Below are 6,888 nucleotides of genomic sequence, written 5' to 3'. Positions count from 1 at the left end.
TCTCTGGAGCCACCAATGTTGACGACGGAACTCGGGCCAGGCCACGCGAAGGAAAGGCCTTCAGTGTCCTAAGTTCCTACCGAAAACAAATTTATATAAAAGATGGGTTTCTGCCCGAAAGGAGTTACCAAAATAAATTGTACATTAAACTTTCGGCTAGTATTCGCGGTTCGTGGGAACCTATGCTTCGAAAGTGGCACAATTCATTCAATAACTTTTCGGATGGGGGCAGAGGGACCCGGATGAGACCTAAAGAAAAAACCTAGGAAAGGCCAAGACGTTCAAGAAAATCGAGACGTTTTCCGTTCAGTTTCTAAATTAGATCTCCCGTTTATTTGACAAAATTGCTTCTTATATACTAACATTTTTGATGGTGTTGAAACGTGTCCGTACACGTTGTTTAATTGTATTGGTGCCAGTGTGCTTTTTGTTTTCGTATGGTGTTTTGTTTATACTTCAATTCCACGCATTCTAGATTGATCCTAAACTAACTTGAAATTTTATGACCTCCTCATTTTGGGTTGATAACTGAAAGAATTCGTTACATGCACATATGCATGTTTTTCGTCCTTCATGCATTTTTCTCCTAATTTCTGTCTGCCTACCGGATGCACCAGCTCTAAAATATTTTTATTACCCTACACGTTGTTCGAGTGGCTTATGCTTATCGATGAGCTCAAGAAACGGGCCGTTCCCAAATTGTATGTTTATTTAGGCCAGCGATCTCGTTCTCATACGATAAGTTACAATAGCTTCGAATTTTTACCCATGCTTAGCCGTTGCAAATGAAATATTGCGTTGCAATTTAAATCTCCTCAACTCAGCCGTTGCAATTTAAAAATCGCCTCAAACCTACCCGTTGCTACCGCAACAAAGGTAGCAAATATGCCATTGCACGCGGTTGTGGTTAAGTGCCGAAAAAAGTCTGAATCTCGTACACTGTTTCGTTTGTCAAATCGTGCACAAAATGTCAATCGAAAACACAGCCGAAAAGGGATATTTTCATTGGCTTGGGAGAGGGATCAAGCCAGGTTTCAGTGAGTACCAATACATCGTATTCAGTCTCCATTACTGATAAACGGAACTCATCGGCTTTAGAGCGCAGACCACGCACATTTTGATAAAACTCGGTTATACGCGTCGCTAGATCGCTGGGTGCTTGGTGTAATGAAGTGTTAGTAGCCGGTATGTTGGAAATGACGTATCTTATCGTAGATGGTGAGTGTATGATGAGTGTCTGTGTTGTCGAAGGGTTTGCTCGGACCGTGTGAGTACCATATGACTGCGGTGCTGTGGTGCGGTTACTTAGGAAAAAAATAAATAACAGGTAGTGGATAAGGGCCTTTCGGGGGTCGCCATAGTTGAGGGACTTTACGTCATTTTAAAACCGTTAACCAATGGTTTCCGCACACAAAGCATGGCAAATAGAAAAGATTTCTTTGTTACTACGTGCATTTTTGCGTTTCTTTTGATTTTATCGAAAAAATGAGATATATTAACAAAAGATTTGATAATTTGTTTATGCACAAAATTTAAAATCATGTGAGTAAGAGTTCTAATATCACGTAAATTGTCCATGCGGCTCGTAGATAATGAGGAATTAATATGAAAATTGAAAAAATAATGATTTCATAGTTTTATCCTCAAAAATGTCGAAAATACAATAAATTATACAATTAATTTACGGAATTCAATAAAATAACACACTTAAATCTATGTTTTAATGTTAAATATGAACTCCCAAAGCCCAAAATATATTTTTAAAGAATATTTAATAGAGAAAAAGTGGTAGAAAAATGAAACAAACCATTTAAAAAAAGTGTAAACAATGTTTGAATCCTGGGGATCTTACGTCAAGTGACGAATTGTCAAAATGCTCTAGATTCCACCACCTGATATTTTTAAATCCACCTTCGTGTGGATGCAGGTGCACGAGATTCCTGAACTCTGTGTGGTTTCTCTTACTGCTAAATCGTATGCACAGAAAGCTGCGCTACAACACACCCAGACTAAAATTTAAAGGCCCCGAAACACAATATAAATACACCGGTTCGTAGCCGGTAAAATTAGCAGGAAAAATTGACTAACATCAAGCAAGCAACGGTGCTCCAGTGGGTAGAGGTTTCATTCGAGATGCGATTCCATCGATATCGATGTGTGCGCTTTTCAATTTGGCTTGGATGAAACGTGCCTGTGCTTGCTAGGGGCCCCTATACTTGTTTTGCAGATGTGTGCCGAAAACGGACAGCTTTCACGCGAAAAATGGTATTCATATCTCAAGCCAGAGATCGTGAAGCGTGCCTGCTTTTAAACCAAAACCTTACATTTTCACGCGGGGCCCTACTCATCTTTTGTGGTCAACTGACAAATAGGGGAAATCGGGAAGGGGTGGTATTCTTATGTCTGAAAAGGAACTGGGCCATGTTAATATTAAAATGATGTTTTATCACTATTTACATACAACTTTTTACGTGAAGACAAGATAAAAAAAAACCGTTACAGCTATATTGAAGCCAAAACTCAAAGGTGGTTTACGGGGCCCCAACGATTATGTGAACTTTTCGATGAAGGGCCCCCGTCGGTAAGGGCCCCCGTCGGTAAGGAGGCCTCGTCAATAAGGGGCCCCGTGCATTTGGTGTCTTAGTGTGGATGGTCTGTGCACGAGCTCACCAAAAAAACGGGGAGACACTTGCTGCTAAAATCCAATGCACAGAACACAGAACAGAACGCTGCGTTTAACCTCAAAGAAAACCCGTAACAACAGCCACAAGCACACATCATACACAGACAAAAATTTAAAGGCCCCTACACAGAATTTCAATACACCGGCTCGTAGCCGGAGAAATTAGCAGGAAAAATTGACACCAAGCTCGCGTCGCTTTAAAAAGCCTAGGAAGGTCGTTTGGTCAACGGTGCTTCAGTGGGTTGAGGTTTCATTCGAGAAATGGTTAAATCGATCCCAAGTAGCAACCGAAGCTTTTTTCTCCCAGTTTCAACCCCCTCATGTCCACAAACTGCCTTCGCTTACTATTCCTATCTCGTTTCTACATTCTACAACGTTTGTTGCGTTCTCGCTCATCAGGGTGTTAGTCAATTCTCTCTTGCCACACGAAGAGAATTATCCTGCACACTTCGTGTGTTGGATTCTACCCATCCCTGTTGAACATACGTCATTTTCTTCCATCGCACTCATCAGGGTGTTTGCTCTTTTCCATCCAAGCCAAAGAGCGACTTCAGTGTGCTCTGAACCGTGGATGTGAGAGTGCGTGTTTGTGTGCTGCGTGAACTGTTTTTCCTGCGTGAAACACTTTCCATACTGCGCCATCCGCGGTGTTCTTTCTGCTTCATCGGAGGACGAATTTTTATCATCTAATTGTTTGGGTAAGTGTCCTTTTCTAAGTGTCTAGTGCTATGTGACATTTATTCTAATTCTAATATTATTCTAATATGTTTTGAACATTACAAGTTTCAGATGTGTGCTGCTACCGCTAGCTGTTCCTCAAACTACTTAAAAAGTGTGACACTGTGTGCACAGGCGTTCAAGTTTCAATTGATCCTCAAGCACAAAGGTAAGTTTGTCACATCTCTAAATGAAGTTTAATCTTTTTAACAAAGTGTGTCTATTAATTGTGTATTTTCATCAACAGCCTTCATACAACACCGCGGTTGAGGTGCACCAAATCTGATGACATCTTTCCTGAACCAAGCAGGCTGAACACGCGCACCACCACGGGCTCCAGCGCGGTGTGAAGAGGGAAGAAGAAAAGACAGAATTGGAAACAGCCGCACCAGGCTTCCAACCACCGTGTGTGTGTATGTAAGTATGTGAGAACACATGTGTGAATCCTCTTGTGGGAACTGCAAAAAGAAGAGAATTAAGAGTGTGAAGCAGCTAGACTGCCGCAACCAAATCAAAAGAGTGAATTCTCATTTCAATCCGAAAAACTGGGAGAGAGTGATGGCATGCGAGAGAGAATAAAACTAGAAACACCCCAACAGTCAAAAGCCGAAGATTTTATATTGACCTTTCACTTTTTCTATCTGTCTCTCGCTCTAATTTGAGCGATTTTCCCCTGATGAGTGTCCCCGAGCCTCCTCGTGTGGTTGTTGTTGTTGGAAGTTGAAGCCGAAACCCCCTCGTGCGCTGCCAAAATCAGCGAAGAACGAAATCGAGTGGCTCAAGCGAAAAAACGAAAAAAAAAATGACGAACGAGTGTGCTGTGACAATAACACACACACGCACAAGGCGACACCCGAAATCTGGTGCGATACCGGCTTTCAGTGGAGCAAGTACACACATGCACACATTTGGCCACACCACGGTGATACAACACACAGCCACGCACTTGGCGATACACGCTGTGTGGTGCGGTGCGGCGGACGTTCAGAATTCAGTGGTGCAAATACACACATGCATACACTTGGCGACACACGCTCTGCTTTGCGGTGAGGTTTGTGTTCTGTGTCCAGTGGTGCAAATACACACACACACGCACTTGGCTACACACGCAGTACGGCGCGGTTGGCTTGGCAGAAGCGCATACACACATTCACGCAGTAGGCTTTACTTTCAGTCCAGTGAGGTTGGTGCTTGTGTGGTGTTTCAGCGCTTGGTAGTCAGCGGATAAACCCCGTAAAAAATAGAGTTTTGTTTAATTTGAGGTAAGTAAAAGTGATTAAAATTTTCAACCAACATCCCCCCTTCTAATTAATATCATTTTTCTTCCATTTCATGTGTGTTTCACGGCGAACGGAGACAACAAAACCTGTGGCTGTGTCGTGGTGTTGGAGATGGTGGGCCGTACAGTGCAGCGAGAACTAGGCGCGACAGCGATGAGGAGCAGAAAGTGTTGTGCTAATTTTTCTCTGTGCGAGTGTAAAAAGTGTTTGTTAAATTATGTGCGTTAATCTAGAATTAAGTGCAGTGGTTATTGTGCATGTGTTGTGTTTTTTGTGTATTTATGTTATATAAAATATTTAATAAATCGAATCATGTTGATATAATGGTTCGCACTGTATCATTTTGGAAAGAAATCCTGGCAAAAAAGGGGGAGGGGGCTATTTTACCGAAGGTTCGTGCCGAACCCCGTTCGGGTTTTGCTTCGGCCTCGGGTTTACTTCGGCTTCGGGACCCGACGGATCACTTGAATAATTTCGCCAACTCAAGTTCTTTTTCAAGCGCGTATTCAAGCGATCTCTGAGTGCTGGTGCCCGCCCAGATAGCAAAGCCGAAGGCCTTTGTATAGGAGCCATGGCGCTGATCAAGGCTCACTTTTTCGCGCGCATAAAGCAAAAAGTGCGCGAAGGCGAAAAAAAACCCGAAAGCGCTTCGTGTCCTCTCTCGTCCCACCGGCCACCAGCACTCAGAGATCCGCTGAGATTGAAGCTGGCTTTGAAGCTGAGTTGGCGAAATTATTCAACCGATCCGTCGGGTCCCGAAGCCGAAGTAAACCCGAAGCCGAAGCAAAACCCGAACGGGGTTCGGCACGAACCTTCGGTAAAATAGCCCCCTCCCCCTTTTTTGCCAGGATTTCTTTCCGAAATGATACAGTGCGAACCATTATATCAACATTATTCTATTTATTGAATATTTTATATAACATAAATACAAAAAAAAACACAACACATGCACAATAACCACTGCACTTAATTCTAAATTAACGCACATAATTTAACAAACACTTTTTACACTCGCACAGAGAAAAATCAGCACAGCACTTTCTGCTCCACATCGCTGTCGCGCCTAGTTCTTCTCGCCCCTAACAGCATTAAACGGCTTTGAAGGCATTCAGAAGGCATTTAAGGCGATAGTCGCCTTAGAAGGCGAATAAAGATTTCAACCGAAACTTTCACGGCTGTAACGGGTTCTTTTCGAAATCTTTCAACTTTTTGATTCAACGAGAACAGATAGCTTGCCACCATCTTAGCTTGTTTATATACTGGTTTTGCACCCTCACTGATGTAACTGCCAAATAGAGCAGTGACAACGCTTTTGATTCTGAATCGAGAAAGCGTGTGATCAAATCCTGATTTTTATAATCTTTTTTGTGTTTATTTCTTTTTAGATTAATATTTTCTTGCTATGATTAATACAAACAAAATTTTTGTGAAGCCAAATTAAAACAATACCTTTTGAAAACACATAATAATTACACTATGTTCACCTTTCATTATTAGGATGGGAGAAATATGTATCTCATTTCTCCTTATCTAATAAAAGTTATCAAAATGAGTTTGATATATTAACACCTTTCAACGGGTTGGTCTTTAACAACCGAATAATGCAGACCATCTTTAATAAAGTGAAATAGCTCAGAGCTTAACGCAAGAGAACATAACACGTAAATCGTGCTATCGAATCTCACGCACATATCTGGGAACACTACAACAGCGCAGTGCTGAAGACGCTTGTAAGGTTTTCTTTTGACAGTTGCAATTTCAAATTTCAAATTAAAAGCGAAATTTTTCATTGACATATTTCAAAGGCATTTAATTACTGCTAAATGCACTGCTGATCGCCTTCAATTCGCCGGCGATTACAAGGCGATTAGAAGGCATTTAACGGAAATTTGCGGGAAGGGGCTGCACTGTACGGGCCACCATCTCCAACACCACGACACTGCCACAGGTTTTTTTGTCTCCGTTCGCCGTGAAACACACATGAAATGGAAGAAAAATTATATTAATTAGAAGGGGGGATGTTGGTTGATAATTTTAATCACTTTTACTTACCTTAAATTAGAATGATCTCCATTTTTACGGGGTTTATTCGCTGACCACCAAGAGCTGAAACACCACACAAGCACCAACCTCACTGGACTGAAAGTAAAGCCTACTGCGTGAATGTGTGTATGCGCTTCTGCCAAGCCAACCGCGCCGTACTGCGTG

The 6,888-nt window shown here is 42.0% G+C and overlaps 1 long non-coding RNA gene across 2 annotated transcripts; it reads left to right on the top strand.

Moving 5' to 3' along the window:
* Positions 1-1,809: 1,809 nt before the first annotated feature.
* Positions 1,810-5,773, top strand: LOC125906789 (uncharacterized). 2 transcript variants are annotated; one of them, XR_007452134.1, is made up of 3 exons: positions 1,810-3,381; positions 3,473-3,569; positions 3,648-5,773. It is a non-coding gene; the product is annotated as an uncharacterized LOC125906789 (long non-coding RNA). The 2 variants fall into 2 exon arrangements; XR_007452133.1 differs by having other exon boundaries at positions 1,820-3,381; positions 3,467-3,569.
* Positions 5,774-6,888: the final 1,115 nt, after the last annotated feature.

The sequence above is a fragment of the Anopheles coluzzii genome, chromosome X, assembly GCF_943734685.1.
Source record: "Anopheles coluzzii chromosome X, AcolN3, whole genome shotgun sequence".
Taxonomy (NCBI): domain Eukaryota; kingdom Metazoa; phylum Arthropoda; class Insecta; order Diptera; family Culicidae; genus Anopheles; species Anopheles coluzzii.
The sequence above is the reverse complement of the archived record's forward strand: the minus strand, read 5'-3'. Positions and strand labels throughout refer to the sequence as shown.